Source organism: Balaenoptera borealis (assembly GCF_965194805.1).
Source record: "Balaenoptera borealis genome assembly, chromosome: 9".
NCBI classification, from domain to species: Eukaryota; Metazoa; Chordata; class Mammalia; order Artiodactyla; family Balaenopteridae; genus Balaenoptera; species Balaenoptera borealis.
In genome coordinates, this window is record NC_138873.1 from 47,311,434 (window position 1) to 47,329,732 (window position 18,299).

Sequence of the window (18,299 nt, forward strand, 5' to 3'; positions counted from 1 at the left end):
AGCTTTGCGGTAATGAAAAGTTAGAGGAAATGCTGCTTTGGAAGAGAGAATGGATAATATAAATAGTTGGGAAAGAGACTGTTGTGGCTTCAATAATGTCTTAAGAGCCCTTCTCAGAGCTCTTCTTGTGAGTAGTGAGAACAAGCCTAGAGTTCCTTAAAAGTGTACGCTATTGATACTGTGTATAAAATAGATAACTAATGAGAACCTACTGTATAGCACAGGGAACTTTACTCAGTGCTCTGTAGTGACCTAAATGGGAAGGAAATCCAAAAAAGAGAGGGTATAGGTATATGTATAGCTGATTCACTTTGCTGTATAGTAGAAACTAATACAACATTGTAAAGCAACTATACTCCAATAAAAATTTTAAAATAAACTATTCAAAATTAAAAAAAAAAGTAAAGACATGAAGATGTGGACCCACAGTATAAATGACTCATTTAAGGAATGTTGCTATGAATTGATGAGAGAAATGGGTGGTAGCCATCAAGGAATATAAGGTCACTAGGAGTGTAAAAGAGATCTCATATTAAGTAAGCCATGTTGCTATACCAGTGACAGTAGTACTGGTGTGAGGGAGAGATTGAAGATGTAGGGGGAAAGTGGGACAACCACCAAAGTAAAATCCTTGAACAAGTGACTGAGATTGGCTCCAAGCATAACTGTAGAGATTGACCTTGGATGAATGCAAGGCACTTAATTTATTGTGACAGGAAGAAATACAGAGTAAATGAGTCCAGATGCAGAGGGTGGATTTGGAGAGGTAAAGTAAGTCCACTCCCATTTGAATATGTAGTAGTTAAGAGCAGCGCTCTGGGGCAGACTGCCAAGGTTCATTTCTTAGCCTGGCCTCTGACAGCTTTCTTATCTTGGACTAGTTACTTGACCTTTGTGTGGCTTGATTTCTTCATCTGTAAAGTGTAGAACTACCTTATAAGGTTATTGTGAGAATTCAGTTAGTTAATATATCTCTAATACATATACAGCAGTGTCATAACTCTAATACATGTACAGCAGTGTCATAATCCTTTGTGCAAGCTTAACTAGCTGCTAAGAGTGAGGAGACAAATAGAAGGGGATTTTGGAAATTGTTGCTTTTCTTAACATAGTATTTGTCCTGACAATCTCTTAGGCACTGTTTTAGTGCTTTAAATGTATGAATATATTAAATACCCACAACATCCCTAATAGACATATAAATAAGAAAATTGCCTAAGGTTACACAGCTGGTAAGTGGCAGAGCTAGTATTCATATTAAGGGAGTCTGCCTCCAGAGCCTGAAATCTTTTCTTTTTTTAAGGGGGATTTTTTTTTTCTTTTTTACATTTGTGTTGAGGTACAAAATACATAAAGTATAAAGAAGATATACAGATAACAAATAAGCACATGAAAATATGTTCAACATCGTTAGCCATTAGAGAAATTCACGTTGAAATTATATCACCCCTATCAGAATGGGTAAGATGAAAAATAGTGATAACACCAAATGCTGGTGAGGATTCAGAGAAAGTGGATCACTCACATTGCTGGTGTAAATTTAAGATGGTACAGATACTCTGGGAAATAGTTTTGGAAATCATTTTGGCCTTTCAAAATTGAAAATGGACTTAACTTAAAACTCAGAAATTGCAGTCTTGGGCATTTAGCCCAGGGAAATGAAGACTTATTTTTATTCATGTTTGTAGCAGCTTTATTCATTATAGCCAAAACTAGAAACTACCCAAATACCTTTCAGTGGATAAATGGTTAAGCAGACTGTGGTATGTCCACACCATGGAATACTACTCAGTGACAAAAAGGAAGAAACTATTGCTATGCACACCAAATTGGATGAACCTTAAGGAATCATGTTGAGTAGTAAAAAAGCCAGTCTCAAAAGAATATATACTGAGGTGGATGCACATAGAGTCTGTCATACAGAGTGAAGTAAGTCAGAAAGAGAAAAACAAATACCGTATGCTAACACATATATATGGAATCTAAAAAAAAAAAAAAAAAGGTACTGATGAACATAGTGGCAGGGCAGGAATAAAGATGTAGACATAGAGAACGGACTTGAGGACCTGGATGGGGGAGGGGAATCTGGGGCAACGTGAGAGTAGCATCGACGTATATACACTACTGAATGTAAAATAGTTACCTAGTGGAAGCAGCAGCATAGCACAGGGAGATCAGCTCAGTGCTTTGCGATGACCTAGAGACTGGGATAGGAAGGGTGGGAGGGAGGCTCAAGAGGGAGGGGATATGGGGATATATGTATGCATATGGCTGATTCACTTTGTTGTACAACCGAAACTAACACAGTACTGTGAAGCAGTTATACTCCATTAAAGATCTATTAAAAAAAAATACATACTGCATGATTCCATTGTATTACATTCATGAAATAACATAATTAGAAAGATGGAAAATAGATTAGTATTTGCTGGGGTTAGGGATGGCAGAGAGGGAGTGGGAATGTGGCTATTAAGGGCTAGCAAAAGGTAATCAAGTTGAGTATCTTGATTATGATGGTAGTTACATAAGGCTACACGTTAATAAAATTGCATTGCACTGTGTACATAAAAGAATGTATGTGTAACCTATGACATTTGAATAAGTTCTATCAATTGTAGTATTCTCAATGTCTTGGTTTTGATAGTCTAATAAAATTGTGTGAGACGTTAAATTTGAGAGAGGCTGGAGAAAGGAAGCACATAATTTCCCTGTACATTTTTTTTTTCAACCTCCTGTGAATCTATATTGTTTCAAAATAAAAAAAAAATTTTTTAAAAGAAAGCAAAGTACAAAAATGTGCCATCGCCAGTGTACAGCTCAATGAATTTTCACATGCGCACATGTCCTTATAACAACCACCATGCAGATTAAAAAATAGAACAATTCTAGCACCCTACAAGGATTTCATGTGCCTCTTCCTAATCAGTACCCACTCACTCAGACTTCTATCACTACTCTGACTTATATTACCATTACCACCAATAAGTTTTTGCTGATCTTGGAACTTTGTAGAGATGGAATCCATTGGTATACTCTTATGCATCTGGCGTCCATCCATGATGCTGAATGCATCAGCCATTGTCCTTTTCCATTGCTATGTGGAATTCCATTGTGTAAATACATGACATATTTTTTTACTTTGCCATTGATGGATATTTGGGTTGTTTTTTAGTCTTTGGCCATTTTGAATAAAACAGCTATGATTGTTCTTACACATGTGTTTTGGTACATACATTTTTTTCCCCCTTGGGAATGTGCCTAGAAGTAGAATTGCTTTAGTACATACAGCCAAATAATTTTGAATCAATTACACTTCCACCTGCAAAGTATGAGAGATCCAATTGTTGTACATCTTTGCTAGCACATAGAAAGTGCAGTCATAACCTCTATGCTATACATAGGAGTAAGGAAAAGATGTGAAATAAGCACAACAGAGAGAAGAAAATGGACTTTACTTGGAAAGTGTGGTAGGATTACTGACATTAATAAATATCCATTTGAAATTTCTTGATCCTAGTTTTAAAGGAAAATGAGTAGTCCTGACTGTGTAATTCACTCCATCAAGATATAGCTGCTTGAGTGATGGTATAGCTTGTTGGATTTAATCAAGGTGTTTTAGGAAAAGCAAGTAGAACAGATTGGAGCCCTTTGAAGTGCTTAACACCTTGTAGCTAGGAGGTTTGTAGATGGCGGCAACAAGGACAGATGACGCATGCTTGAAAAAGTGGGAATTGCTATATTATGGGGTATTATATATTTCTTGGGGTACTATACATTTCTTGCTTTAAAAGAACCTCAATATCTCCTTTGTATCTTTTAAAAGGTTTTAATACATCTTTTAGAGAGTGCAAATTTATGGTAGTGATAAGAAACTACTTTAGAGAATCATGGCAGATAAAATTTCAGTAATGTATCATTGTTTACCCATTAGTATCTCTCATTTTGCTTTTATGTTGCTTGTGCTTTTTACTTGCAAAGCCCATTGTTTGATATTCTCTATAGAACTTCACAAAGTTTAAGTTTACATATCCTACATTACATCCATTATCTTATGTTTCAAAGCTTTTAGAAACATAAAGGGAGACAGCATTGTTATCACAAACTTCTGATTCCAGTTCCCCACATATTTGTTAAATCTGTTCTATAATCCTGCCATTTGGAAGGTTTCCTTGAGAATTTCCTCCAGAGGTTCCATTGCCTTTTCATATTTTGCCTGCTAAGGAGGCTTAGCCAAGGAATGTCTTTCAAAAAAACAAGATAGTCAATTATTTTTTAACAAAATAATTATTGATAAAGGTATTTCAAAGTAATTCTGAATTTTACAGAAAGTCAGCTGTTTTTCTTAATCATCATCTTGAGTTTTCATCATCTTTTGCAAATAAGCCTGTTAGCTTATCTCCACATGTCTGTGTTTATAACTGTGTACTGCAGAAAGTTTCATGAGTCTTTTGATTGGGCCATCCCTTTAATAACATAATTTTGTTTCATGATATAGAATTCTTGACCAAGAACTTTGGCTAGAGTGACTTTAACTTATTTTATTATGCTCTTTCTCAATTGCATACATAGAAGTAATTTTAAAATTTCTACTACACAGTAAGTTGAATTTTTCCAATGCTGTTTTAAAAATTTCTGGAAAATACCTTTCTGTATCTCATGATAACTTAAAATGTAGAATAAGTCCTAATGTTATTGGGAGGTATTATGATTTTGTGGTTTTAGTGACTACTTCTGCTAAAACACCCTGTGTTTCAATCTGTGTATGCCACATGATTTTGAAGGTAGTTGGAATGACCTTTTAGGTGAAAAATATCAGCTCAATAGTAAGGTAGCTTTTCTTTACATAATTTATAAAAATATGTTCATCTTACTACAATATCATTTACTACTTTTACTGAGAGCATTTACAATAGTGATTTTTAGAAAGGACGAATATTATGTAGGTTTCAAGATTCCAGCTATAAGAAGAGCCTATTTTCAACTTTCTCCAAATTTTAAAACCACAGCCCTTACCTTATTATTCTCTTATTATGTTGAGAGAACTTGTCTAAGGGTAAAGAAATTATTGTTATTAAATGCCATAGCTCTTTTTATATAAAACTACCAATTTGATCATTTTAGAAATTTATTTTGAAGAGAGAAGAACTTAGATGGCAAAATTGAAACTGAATCTATTCTCAGCATTTACATCATCTACAGTACAATTAGCTATAAAAGGCAGAAACCAATTCTGACTCGCTTAAGCAAAAATAAAGAATTATTAAAAAGATATGTAGGGCCACAACATGAATGGGAGTCTGGGAACCAGGCTGGGCACTAGGAGAGCTGCTTAGAGCCAAAAAGCTAGAAACACAATGACTGTCTTTTTTTTTTTTTTTAAACATCTTTATTGAAGTATAATTGCTTTACAATGGTGTGTTAGTTTCTGCTTTATAACAAAGTGAATCAGTTATACATATACATATGTTCCCATATCTCTTCCCTCTTGCATCTCCCTCCCTCCCACCCTCCCCATCCCACCCCTCTAGGTGGTCACAAAGCACCGAGCGGATCTCCCTGTGCTATGCGGCTGCTTTCCACTAGCTAGCTATTTTACATTTGGTAGTGTATATATGTCCATGACACTCTCTCACCCTGTCACATCTCATCCCTCCCCCTCCCTATATCCTCAAGTCCATTCTCTAGTAGGTCTGTGTCTTTATTCCCGTCTTGCCACTAGGTTCTTCATGGCCTTTTTTTTTTCCCTTAGATTCCATATATATGTGTTAGCATACTGTATTTGTTTTTCTCTTTCTGACTTACTTCACTCTGTATGACAGACTCTAACTCCATCCACCTCATTACAAATACCTCCATTTCATTTCTTTTTATGGCTGAGTAATATTCCATTGTATATATGTGCCACATCTTCTTTATCCATTCATCCGATTATGGACACTTAGGTTGCTTCCATGTCCTGGCTATTGTAAATAGAGCTGCAATGAACATTTTGGTACATGACTCTTTTTGAACTATGGTTTTCTCAGGGTATCTGCCCAGTAGTGGGATTGCTGGGTTGTATGGTAGTTCTATTTGTAGTATTTTAAGGAACCTCCATACTGTTCTCCATAGTGGCTGTCTCAATTTACATTCCCACCAACAGTGCAAGAGGGTTCCCTTTTCTCCACACCCTCTCCAGCATTTATTGTTTCTAGATTTTTTGATGATGGCCATTCTGAACGGTGTGAGATGATATCTCATTGTAGTTTTGATTTGCATTTCTCTAATGATTAATGATGTTGAGCATTCTTTCATGTGTCTGTTGGCAATCTGTATATCTTCTTTGGAGAAATGTCTATTTAGGTCTTCTGCCCATTTTTGGATTGGGTTGTTCGTTTTTTTGTTATTGAGCTGCATGAGCTGCTTGTAAATCTTGGAGATTAATCCTTTGTCAGTTGCTACATTTGCAAATATTTTCTCCCATTCTGAGAGTTGTCTTTTCTTCTTGTTTATGGTTTCCTTTGCTGTGCAAAAGCTTTTAAGTTTCATTAGGTCCCATTTGTTTATTTGTGTTTTTATTTCCATTTCTCTAGGAGGTGAGTTAAAAAGAATCTTGCTGTGATTTATGTCATAGAGTGTTCTGCCTATGTTTTCCTCTAAGAGTTTGATAGTGTCTGGCCTTACACTTAGGTCTTTAATCCATTTTGAGTTTATTTTTGTGTATGGTGTCAGGGAGTGTTCTAATTTCATACTTTTACATGTATCTGTCCAATTTTCCCAGCACCACTTATTGAAGAGGCTGTCTTTTCTCCACTGTATGTGCTTGCCTCCTTTATCAAAGATAAGGTGACCATATGTGCGTGGGTTTGTCTCTGGGCTTTCTATCCTGTTCCCTTGCCCTATATTTCTGTTTTTGTGCCAGTACCAAACTGTCTTGATTACTGTAGCTTGGTAATATAGTCTGAAGTCAGGGAGTCTGATTCCTCCAGCTCCATTTTTCATTCTCAAGATTGCTTTGGCTATTCAGGGTGTTTTGTGTTTCCATACAAATTGTGAAATTTTTTGTTCTAGTTCTGTGAAAAATGCCAGTGGTAGTTTGATAGGGATTGCATTGAATCTGTAGATTGCTTTGGGTAGTAGAGTCATTTTCACAATGTTGATTCTTCCAATCCAAGAACATGGTATATCTCTCCATCTATTTGTATCATCTTTAATTTCTTTCATCAGTGTCTTATAATTTTCTGCATACAGGTCTTTTGTCTCCTTAGGTAGGTTTATTCCTAGATATTTTATTCTTTTTGTTGCAATGGTAAACGGGAGTATTTTCTTAATTTCACTTTCAGATTTTTCGTCATTAGTGTATAGAAATGCAAGAGATTTCTGTGCATTAATTTTGTATCCTGCTACTTTACCAAATTCATTGATTAGCTCTAGTAGTTTTCTGGTAGCATCTTTAGGATTCTCTATGTATAGGATCATGTCATCTGCAAACAGTGACAGCTTTACTTCTTCTTTTCTGATTTGGATTCCTTTTATTTCTTTGTCTTCTCTGATTGCTGTGGCTAACACTTCCAAAACTATGTTGAATAATAGTGGTGAGAGTGGGCAACCTTGTCTTGTTCCTGATCTTAGTGGAAATGGTTTCAGTTTTTCACCATTGAGGACAATGTTGGCTGTGGGTTTGCAATGACTGTCTTTTAACAGAAAGAGTAAAGCTAAGTCTTCTGAGGCTCTAGGATATGGTCTCTTCTGTAGCCTTAAAAGAATTCTTCTTGTTCCTCATTTTTTGTGTCATTCACTCAAGAGACAAAGGCCTACTGGGGCATCTGATAAGCTATTGCAAAAGGATGTCCATATATGCTGCCTGCCAGTGTAGAGCAAAAGTTCTTGCCTTTCTGATACTGGTAGTGGGAGACGGACCATTGCCTTTCAACAAGGTGACACATACAGTAGGGAACTCCTACCAAATAGAAAAGAAGGATGGAAGCTCATCAATCAAAAGAAGATACCAAACTTATAAATGAGCTCTTCCCCATTAAAAAATTAAATATATACATACATATATACACACATTAATACACTAATATATAAATTAAGTGTACATATACACATGTGTATTTCATGTCAATATGCATGTATATTTTACACATTTTAGAAGAAATAAAATTCCTTGGAAAAAAGAGATCAATAAGTACTTTTTTCTGTAACTCCTTCCTTCCTTTTTCCCTTCTGAGCCATAATATTTTAATCTAGAGAAAAAGTATTTTGACTGCTGGTTTCCTCACCTCTGTGCAATGAATTAGTGTGTTAACAATGTGAATAAAATACATAAATATTTTCCAATGATATTGTCCTCTAAAATCCAGAAAAAATGTACAATTACCCCGTTATTTCACTTTCCAAATGACAAGAGTGAGGAGAAATTCAAGTTGCTTATTTTAATAAGGAGTAGACAAGTGATGCTGTCACAAGTGCTACATGATGTGTCCCACATACCTGACCCTGTTGCCCCGAGAAAGCTCCCTGACATGCTTCCATCAACCCTCCCTTCATTGGCGGTCTGCATGTTCTGAGGAGACCCTGCAGACAGAGCTAACCTTTCCCAGCTGTGTCCTGGTCTCTCCCTCCTTTCACTCAGCACCTCGCCAGGAAGAGGCTCTAGGGCTCCAGCAGCTCCAGCCACAGGGGGCCTGGCTAATTTATACTCTAGGTGGATTTTCAAATGATATAGTTTAAAGTTCTGATAAAAAAGTGCAGTTTCTCTTGCTAAAGCTGCATCTCATATGGGAACCAGAATCTCTAGTCTGAAAATTTGTAATTAGAGATTGATGCAACGTAGAGGACTATAAAATTTCAGATATTAACCAGGAGATAGGCAGCTAGGTACGTAAACAGATAATCACAATGTTTGAAGGTAATCATACTCCAGACTTGTAAAGTCTTTGAGGAAAACTAATGCTTCCATTTTCTTTTCCTTATATTGAACCAAAGTATATATTTTAGAGAACAATATATAGCTATATTTACAATTTTGGAGTTATAGCTGAAGCTCTATTATTTACAAAGTAAAGAGTAATATAAATGGATTGGACTTGGATTACAACATTAAACAGTTAAGAAAATAATTCTCCATTAAGTTTGTTCCTATGTATAGGGCCACTCTTAAATTCAGTCTCTCTATGGCACTGACCCACAGCTTTTAACAAGAAACACCTAAGTAATTTACAGAATTTTAGATATTTTCCATTTGGACTGTCTTAATATTTATATTTTCTGTTAAAATACAAAATAATAAATTTCAGCCCACTTCTCATGGTGAAAGGGTGACCGTTCTAAAATATTTGTTGGCATATTTAAGCTGCAGTGCAGCAAAACAGTGTTTTCTAGTGTTTAGAGGTGATGTATCAGAGAAAACTCTTTTAGAGAGCAGAGTTGGCTCAAATCCTTCACAGATGTAGTTAGCACAACTTTAAAACTAAAATAGGAAACAAATACATCCAGTGTGATCTAGGTATATCTCAACTGTGATCGAAGCCTGTCTTTCCTTTCCCTTTGGAAACGCTGAGTCTTCCCAGAAGTGGATTAAGAGAGAGGACACCTGCTTCTCATTTAAGAGCTGACAGGTCATCAAACATTAGTGATTCTTGCTTAGTTCTTAACATTCTTTTCCCCGTTCTGATTTTATTTTCATTCTATGCTCTTCACTATAAATTAATTTTTCAGCTCAAATGTCCAAGCTAGTTTTTACCTTAAGAACCAGCTCATGCCTTACCTTCCCACCACCATCTTTTCCTTTGTTGTTGAGTTATTCTACTGTCATTTCTTTATTCCTCCCCTTTAGTGAGTCACTCATACCTAGCATTTCCCCACTGAGCCACCCTGACCAACACAAAATCACTTTATAGCAGCTACTCTTAACCACAAAGAAGAAAAATAAAATTTGAAATAAGCCTCATTCTTTGTAAGTGGAGGTGTGAGAGGAGAAGTACTCCTTTGTTTTCATAGTCACAGGCTCTCTTGACTTTTTTTTTTTTCCAGCTTAGAAGGGGAGTGTATCTGACACAGAAGCATATTTTATACCCTAAACCGAGGGAAAATAGCAGGAAATAGTTCTAACCCAATGATAGAATAACCAACTTTGCCCATTAGTAGTACAGGGAGAGAGTACTCACATTGCTTGGAAAAGATTCCTTTCCCAGGGGTTTTTGCAAACCAAATGCATTTTATCCTCACTAACGCCTTTCCCCTCTCCCTATTAAGTTTCTAAAGCTTCATGAAAATGATTAGACAAAGGATGGGGAGAATTCACTTTCTCTAGATATGTCAAAGAACTATTTTTTTCCTGTTTATTTTAGTTTTTAAAAATTCTAAACATGTTTTCTTTTTCTTTTTTTTTTTTTTTCTTTAATTTCTTCTTCCTCTGCTTTCACATCACTGAGTCCCAAAGAGGTTACGTTACTTCGAGTACTTTTTGAAAACTGACAAATAAACAAATACATGGAAATAAAGTTAACCACAGCAGTGGATGTTTGTTCAGACCTAATTAAAGAAATAGAAATTTGATTCAAGGACTTTTTTACCATTCCGATTTGAGCTTGTCCCCAGCAGTACCGAAATAACCTTCTTTATAACTAATGTTTTTAGCTCATTGATGTGAAGCAGGGACCGTTTTACAGTTTGGATGAATTGTGTGAGGGTTGCTGGGTGAACAGGACTGGCTGCCGTCCTCAGGCCAAAAGGCTTTGGCTTCTGCAGCCTCTGCCACTTCTGCCATCACCTGTAGGGTTGAAGGAATGGGCAGTGAAGCCATTCTGCACACTCCAGTGCAAGAGAGGCTGCTCCTTACCAAAACTTACTGGAAAAAGAATTTCAGAGAAATTTTCATTCTGAGTGCAATGAAGACAATGGGCCCCAGTGGAGGGTCCCCCCTGGAAACAGGAAGAAATGTGTAAGGGACCTTGAATTTAAAAATGGTGGTATGATTGACAGAATGATGGTGCCCTAAAGATGCCCACATCCTAATCCCTGGAACCTGTGAATATGTTAGGTTAAAGGGCAAAAGTACCTTAAGGTAGCAGATGGAGGGACTTCCCTAGCAGTCCAGTGATTAAGACTCTGTTCTACCAATGTAGGGTGTGAAGGTTTGATTCCTGGTCAGGAACTAAGATCCTATATGCCTTGCGGCATGGCCAAAAAAAAAAAGGTGGCAGATGGAACTAAGGTTGCTAATCACTAGCTGACCTCAAAATGGATTATCCTGGGTTCCTGGGTTTTCCAAGTGGTCCCAATATAATCGCAAGGATTCTTAAAAGGGGAAGAGGGATATAGAAGAGAAGGTCAGAGTGATGAAGTATGTGAAGAACGCAACCCACTGTTGCCAGCTTTGAGAGGAGGAAAGGGCCATGAGCTAAGAAATGTGGGTGGCCCCCAGAAGACAGAAAATACAAGGAAATAGATTCAGCCCCACAGCCTACAGAAGTCTGTGTACCATTTTTCTAGATTCCACATATATGCGTTAATATACGATATTTGTTTTTCTCTTTCTGACTTACTTCACTCTGTATGACAGTCTCTAGGTCCATCCACGTCTCTACAAATGACCCAATTTTGTTCCTTTTTATGGCTGAGTAATATTCCATTGTACATATATGTACAACATCTTTATCCATTTGTCTGTCAATGGGCATTTAGGTTGCTTCCATGATCTGGCTATTGTAAATAGTGCTGCAATGAACATTGGAGTACATGTGTTTTTTTGAATTATGGTTTTCTCCGTATATATGCCTAGGAGTGGGATTACTGGATCATAGGGTATCTCTATTTTTAGTTTCTCCATAGTGGCTGTACCAATTTACATTCCCACCAACAGTATAGGAGGGTTCCCTTTTCTCCACACCCTCTCCAGCATTTATTATTTGTAGACTTTTTGATGATGCCCTTTCTGACTGGTGTGAGGTGATATCTCATTGTAGTTTTGATGTGCATTTCTCTAATAATTAGTGATGTTGAGCATCTTTTCATGTGCCTCTTGGCAATCTGTATGTCTTCTTTGGAGAAATGTCTATTTAGGTCTTCTGACCATTTTTTGATAGGGTTGTTTTTTTTTTGATATTGAGTGGCATGAGCTGTTTGTAAATTTTGGAGATTAATCCCTTATCTGTCACATCATTTGCAAATAGCTCTTTGTTAAATATTTCTTGAATATTTTCAGTCTGTGTCTCTATTCTTTTTCTGAGATCTTAGATCATCTTTACTATCATTATTCTGAATTCTTTTTCAGGTAGGTCGTCTATCTCTACTTAGTTGTTCTTCTGATGTTTTATCTTGTTTCTTCATCTGGGACATATTCCTCTGCCATCTCATATTGTCTAATTTTCTGTGATTACTGTTTCTGTTTTGCAGGCTGCAGGGTTGTAGTTCTTCTTGCTTCTGCTTTCTGCCCTATGGTGGATGAGGCTGTCTTAGAGGCTCGCGCAGGCTTCCTGATGGGAGACTGGTACCTGCCCACCTGGAGCTGGGTCTTGTCCCTCTGGTAGGCAGGTCTGTGTCGGGGGTGTGTTTATCAGGCAGCTGTTTATTCACAAAGACTCTAAGCAGCTTATCTACTGATGGGTGGAGCTGTGTTCATGTCCTATTGGTTGTTTGGCCTGAGGCATCCCAGCACTGGAGCCTACAGGCTGTTGGGTGGGGCCAGGTCTTGGTGAGAAAATGTTGGCCTCCTAGAGGGCCTACACCAATGAGCACTCACCGGAACCACCACCGCCAGTGTCCCTGTCCCCACAGTGAGCCACAGCTCCCCCACCCGCCTTCACAGGAAACCCTCAAACACTGGTAGGTAAGTCAGGCCCAGTTTCTTATGAGGTCACCACTTTTTTCCCCTGGGTCCAGGTGCATGCAAGACCCTGTGTATGCCCTCCAAGAGTCGAGTTTCTGTATCCCCCAGTCCTGTGGAATTTTTGTGGTCAAACCCTGCTGGCTTTCAAAGCTGGACTCTCTGGGGACTCCTCCTCCCATTGCCAGACCCCCAGGCTGGGGAGCCTGATGTGGGGCTCAGAACTCTCACTCCTGTGGGAGAACTTCTGTGATACAATTGCTTTCCAGTTTGTGGGTTGCCCACCTTGCGTGTATTGGATTTGATTTTATCACAGTTGTGCCCCTCCTACTGTCTCATTGTGGCTTCTTCTTTGTCTTTGATATAGGGTATCTTTTTTGATAGGTTCCAGCATTTTTTTTGTAAGTGGTTGTTCAGCAGTTAGTTGTGATTTTGGTGTTTCCGTAAGAAGAGGTGAGCTCACGTTCTTCTACTCTGCCATCTTGCCTCCTCTCCTAAAGTAATTATCTTATGCAGTGACAGCGTTATAATCCAGTTAATTAGGTTTTATCATCCCTGAAAATAAAATGTAAATTCAAATTCACATTTTAACTGCACTGTACATATCCTTCTTATTAGAATTTATTAGAGGTCAAATTTGGGTATTCAAATATATGTGTTTATTGATTTACCTATCATGTTAAAAATTGCAGAGCTGCATAAGTAGTAATCACTTATACCTCCCCTATGTTATTGTTACTTCAGCAAAAAGTCTGTAAGGCATTTCCATTTCTTCCAAGTAAAAGCATTATGTGACAGAAAATATAATAAAGGAAGTGCATTAACAGTGACACTTAGGAATATTTTAATGATTTAGGGATAAATTTTGAGCAATAAATCAGAACTTTAATCCTTTCATGTTGTTTCAACATGCATGTAGATGAGACAGGCAACAATTTCCCTAAAAAATTTCTGGACCATCTTAACTTTCATCTCCACTTTATATGAGCTACAGTGCCTAGAGAAAATCCATGAACTTAACCATCACCTGCAAATGGTCCACCTTGAAAATCATAAATGTAACTTTCTGCTCTTTGACCACATTCTTTCATTCTTCAGTCTCACTCTAACTTTCCCAATATGCCCACTTTTCAAACTAAGAGAGCTCCCAACTCCCTGATGCTTTCTCTTTCTCCTAAGCCTATCAGCCCTCCTCACTGCTAATCATCTCCTTCTGGCTCTCTCCCTTCCCTATCCCCCATTTGACACCAGTAATCCCAACTCTGCTGCCTTCAATTCCTGTGGAGAGAGAGCAGAAAATAACTTGGCTGCACCTGCCAGTTCTGCAAATCCTGATCTATAATCCTGGAAGCAACCTTTTAATATCCTTGGTTCATTAGTGATGAGAGGTTTGCTTACGCTGCCATAGAAAATCCCAAAATCTCAATGACTGAACACAATAGGGCTTATTTTCTGCTCATATTATACTCTGATAATACTTGATAGCCCTTCTTCAATTTATAGCTTTTCCATTGGAAGCTCACAGCCTTTAAGATTTTCATAGCTGGTGGGGAGAGAGCATGGAGCAGATATACCCACTCTAAACTGCCTTTGACTAGACAACACTCTGCTCACATGAGCCCTCCTAGATGTATGAATGCTCAGGAAATCTAGAGGACAAGGTGGATATTTGCTGAACACTAACAATGTCTGGCACACATCATTAGCTCAACTGTATTTTCCTAAATATATGTTTTACGTTTTTATCACTCTCCTTAAGGCCTCAAATCATTTTCTGTCTCCTTCTACCTACCCCACCTCCCTCACTTCTCCTACCATTTTCAGTAGATGGCCCTTTCCTTCTTCCATGAGAACTTTGAATGTTTTATATTTGATCTCCTTCTATTTTCCAGTCCTATCCATCCCTCATCATTTCTCTTCCACTCTCATGCCAATGAATCTACCCTAACCATTTCTCACCAAGACCATGCTCCCTTAATTCCTTCCTATTCTCTATCTTTAGACAACCTCTTTTATTGTAGGATCTTTTCCTCAACCTGTAAGTATAGATTTAAAAAAATTCTATCCTAAATGCTTCTTCAATCCCCTATTTACTTCCTTTTCTCCTCCAAACATCTCAGAGTTCTAGTTTATTACCTCTCATACACTTGTGATGCCATTGTAATCTAGCTTTTGCTCTCACTGTGTTTTTGAGATTTTACATTACAAGCTCTAAATACAAAGGACAATTGCAGTCTTGACTGCAATTGACTCTGCTAATCAGTATCTAGTTCTGAAAACTTTCTGTATTACAAAAGGAACATACTCTTTTGAGTCTTTTCCTATCTTTGCGTTTTTCCACGTAATGGATTTTTCTCCACCAGTCTTTTCAGTGCTGATTCCAGGAGGCTTCATCCTCAGCAGCTGTTCATTTTGCACTCACTGTGGGAGATATTGTCCAATTTCATGTTTTCAGAGACCAACCATATGAAAAAATTACCTCTAAAGTCTAGGTCTCTAGTCAAGGCCACTTACATGACTTGAAGACCTTCTATCTGATTGCCTATTTTACCACTCCAACTGACTGTTCTAAAGATACCTCAAAATCAAAAATTTAAACAGTGAACTAATTTTCTCAGCACCATCATTCAGTTGACACGTTTTCCTGAAGTCTGTTTCAGTTGGTGATGACATACTGCACCCTGACAACAAAGTAACATTCTGGTCAACACCTTCCATAGCACCAATAGAAACCTTGACCTCCTCTCTCAATCTGCACAATGACCAACCAATGATGAGGGCTGTCACTATCACTTAGCTTGTATTTCTGAAGTCACTGTAACCATTTCTAGTCCCACTGCCATAGTTCAGATACTTTTCAACCCTCAACTTGACTACAGCAATAGTCTCCTAGATGATGTTTCTCCTTCTAGTCCTGTCTTTCCCAGTCTATCTTGCATATCCATAACCTCAGGTAATATCATTCTACTGCTTAAAATTCTTCTTTGACTTCTCACTACCCACAGGATAAATTCCCAGTCTCTTAGCAGGGCATATAAAGATCTTTTCCATCTGTCCCTTGCCTACCAACCCATCTTCACCTCTTTACCTATTTTGTATGTTTGCTCTCACAACATTAAACTGTTAGGAGAGCAGGAGCACACCATGCTGTTTCTCCCTCTATGCCTTTGATCATGATGTCGCCTTTCCCTGGAATGTTCCTTCTCCCCTCTTCACTTGGCTGGGTCTTCCTGTTCTCCCCATTCTTCACAACAGGGAACCAATAGGAGATATATAAACATGCATATACATTAGATTTATTATAAGGGATTTTCTCACGTGATTATGGAAGCTGGCAAGTTCAAAATCTGCAGAACCAATGTTCCTGTTTTAGCCTGAAGGCTGGCAGGCTGCTGTTGTACCAGGAAGAGCTAATGTTTCCATTTGAAAAATTACCAGTGCCTTTGTGGGTCAGTGGTGGGTCAGCCTTTGTGATATTCAGGACTTCAACTGATTGAATGAGGCCCATCCACATTGTGGTGAACAATCTGGTTTACTGTGTCTACTGATTTAAATGTTAGTTTCATTCAAAAATAGCCTCCCTTGTAAATTAACTATACTTTAATAAAAGAATTGGCCTCTCAGAAGCACCCAGAATACTGTTTGAACAAATATCTGTTTACCCCATGGCCCAGTCAAGTTGAAACATAAATTTAATCATCACACCACCTAATACTATTCTAATGTATCTTATACTTGAACTCCTTTATGGAAGACCTTATCATACTTCTGTGCAATTAAAATATTTATATTAAAATTTTTTCTGACCATTATGCTCTGTTAAAAAAGTTTCCTCTAGATTGAGATATTATTATGATGATTATTTCTATAAAATGGATCAAAATAACGTAAATATTTTACATTTTTCATAGATTGTTAAACATAAAATTCAAAATTTTACTAAGAACTCCTATTTTAATAACATAGATAGCTGCTTTCTCTTCAAATAGTTTCCATGTATTCAGATGAATAGTACTTAATGCAGGACTGAGAATGGGTTTGGCATCAATTCTATCCCTACTTTTCAATTTTATAAATGTGAATGATAAGGAATCTTGTTTTGATATAGCAGTGTCACTTGACTCCTTGTCATATGCCAAAAATCACATAGTGATCCGTCATTTACAAAAAAGAAAACTCATCTTTTTGTTGACAGCTTGATTAAGTCCTCTAACTCTTGAATCAAAGAATCAGAAGCCACCCTAGTGTGATAATCTGGGCTTTCTTAGATTGTGACAGGTAACACTGTGTAAAATAATCACATACATGTGTTTGCCTTTCTGACTGGTTTGTGAGTCTCAAGAGGACAGGGACAATATGGTATCTATCTTTGATTCTACAGTGCTACATAATATCTGTCACATAGTATATGCAAATTAATAAAAATTAAATTCATATATTGTGGTTTGTTTTATAGTCATTTTTATTATCTCCAAAGGTAGATAAATAATAGGTCTCACATGAGGCATAAGTAAATTAGATAGTTACCTGTATATAAAAATACTGATAATTTTTTTCAAGAAAAATTAAGAAAATCCTCTCATTCAAAGACTGGATAAATATTTCTTGCATTGTTTGCTAGGGCTGTCATAACAGAGTATCACAGACTGGGTGGCTTAAATAACAGGTGTTTATTTTCTGACAGTTCTGGAGGCTTGAAGTTGGAGATTAAAGTGTTGACAGGATTGGTTTCTTCTGAGACCTCTCTCTTTGGCTTGCAGATGACTGTGTTTTCCTTGTGTCTTCACATGGTCTTTCCTCTGTGCATGTCTGCGTCCTAATTGCATTTTCTAATAAGACGAGTCATATTGAATCAGGCCCCAGCCTAATGATATCATTTTAAATTAATTACCTCTTTAAAGGCTTTATCCCCAAATACAGTCACATCTTGAGGTACTGAGGGGTTACAGCTTCAACATATGAATTTGGGGGGGGACACAATTCATCCCATAATAATCCCTAATGAATAAAATGACTGAATTTTACCTTAATTATATCTTTGATTTTACTTTCTGATTGAAATCTTATTTCCCCCCTCATCCTCACTCAAACTACTGAGTTACTTTATTCTAGGACAAATTCTCAGTTGTTTCAGTCTGTCAAGGAAATACCTTATTCACCTACCTGTGCCCTTGCTCTATGCCCACAGATCTAATTGTTCAGTGTTACCAAAATTGCTCTTGTTAATGGGAAGCCTTTCCATGTGTAGGTGTATATAACCACTGATCAAAATATATATAAGTGTACAGTGTATAAAGAACCTAGTACAAAACTGTACCATGGAACAGATTGTATTCATTGTTGTGTTATTTTTATGTGCTCATCTCCTTCACTAGTGTATAAGTTACTGGAGGGCAGGAACCTGTCTAATTCAACTTGGACTTAGAACCAAACACACTGCTGGTAATATGCATAGTGGTATCTCTGTAAGTGTTGAATGATCAGTTAA

General features: G+C 37.3%; 2 long non-coding RNA genes across 2 annotated transcripts in view; one reads left to right on the forward strand and one right to left on the reverse strand.

The window, feature by feature from the left end:
- Positions 1-6,390, reverse strand: part of LOC309634634 — a 494,785-nt gene extending 488,395 nt beyond the window's left edge. The window contains exon 1 of the long non-coding RNA XR_014248266.1: positions 5,352-6,390. This is a non-coding gene — a long non-coding RNA (uncharacterized lncRNA). The remainder of the gene's footprint in view (positions 1-5,351) is intronic.
- Positions 1-18,299, forward strand: part of LOC309634630 — a 463,425-nt gene that overhangs the window by 372,225 nt on the left and 72,901 nt on the right. The window lies entirely within an intron of this gene.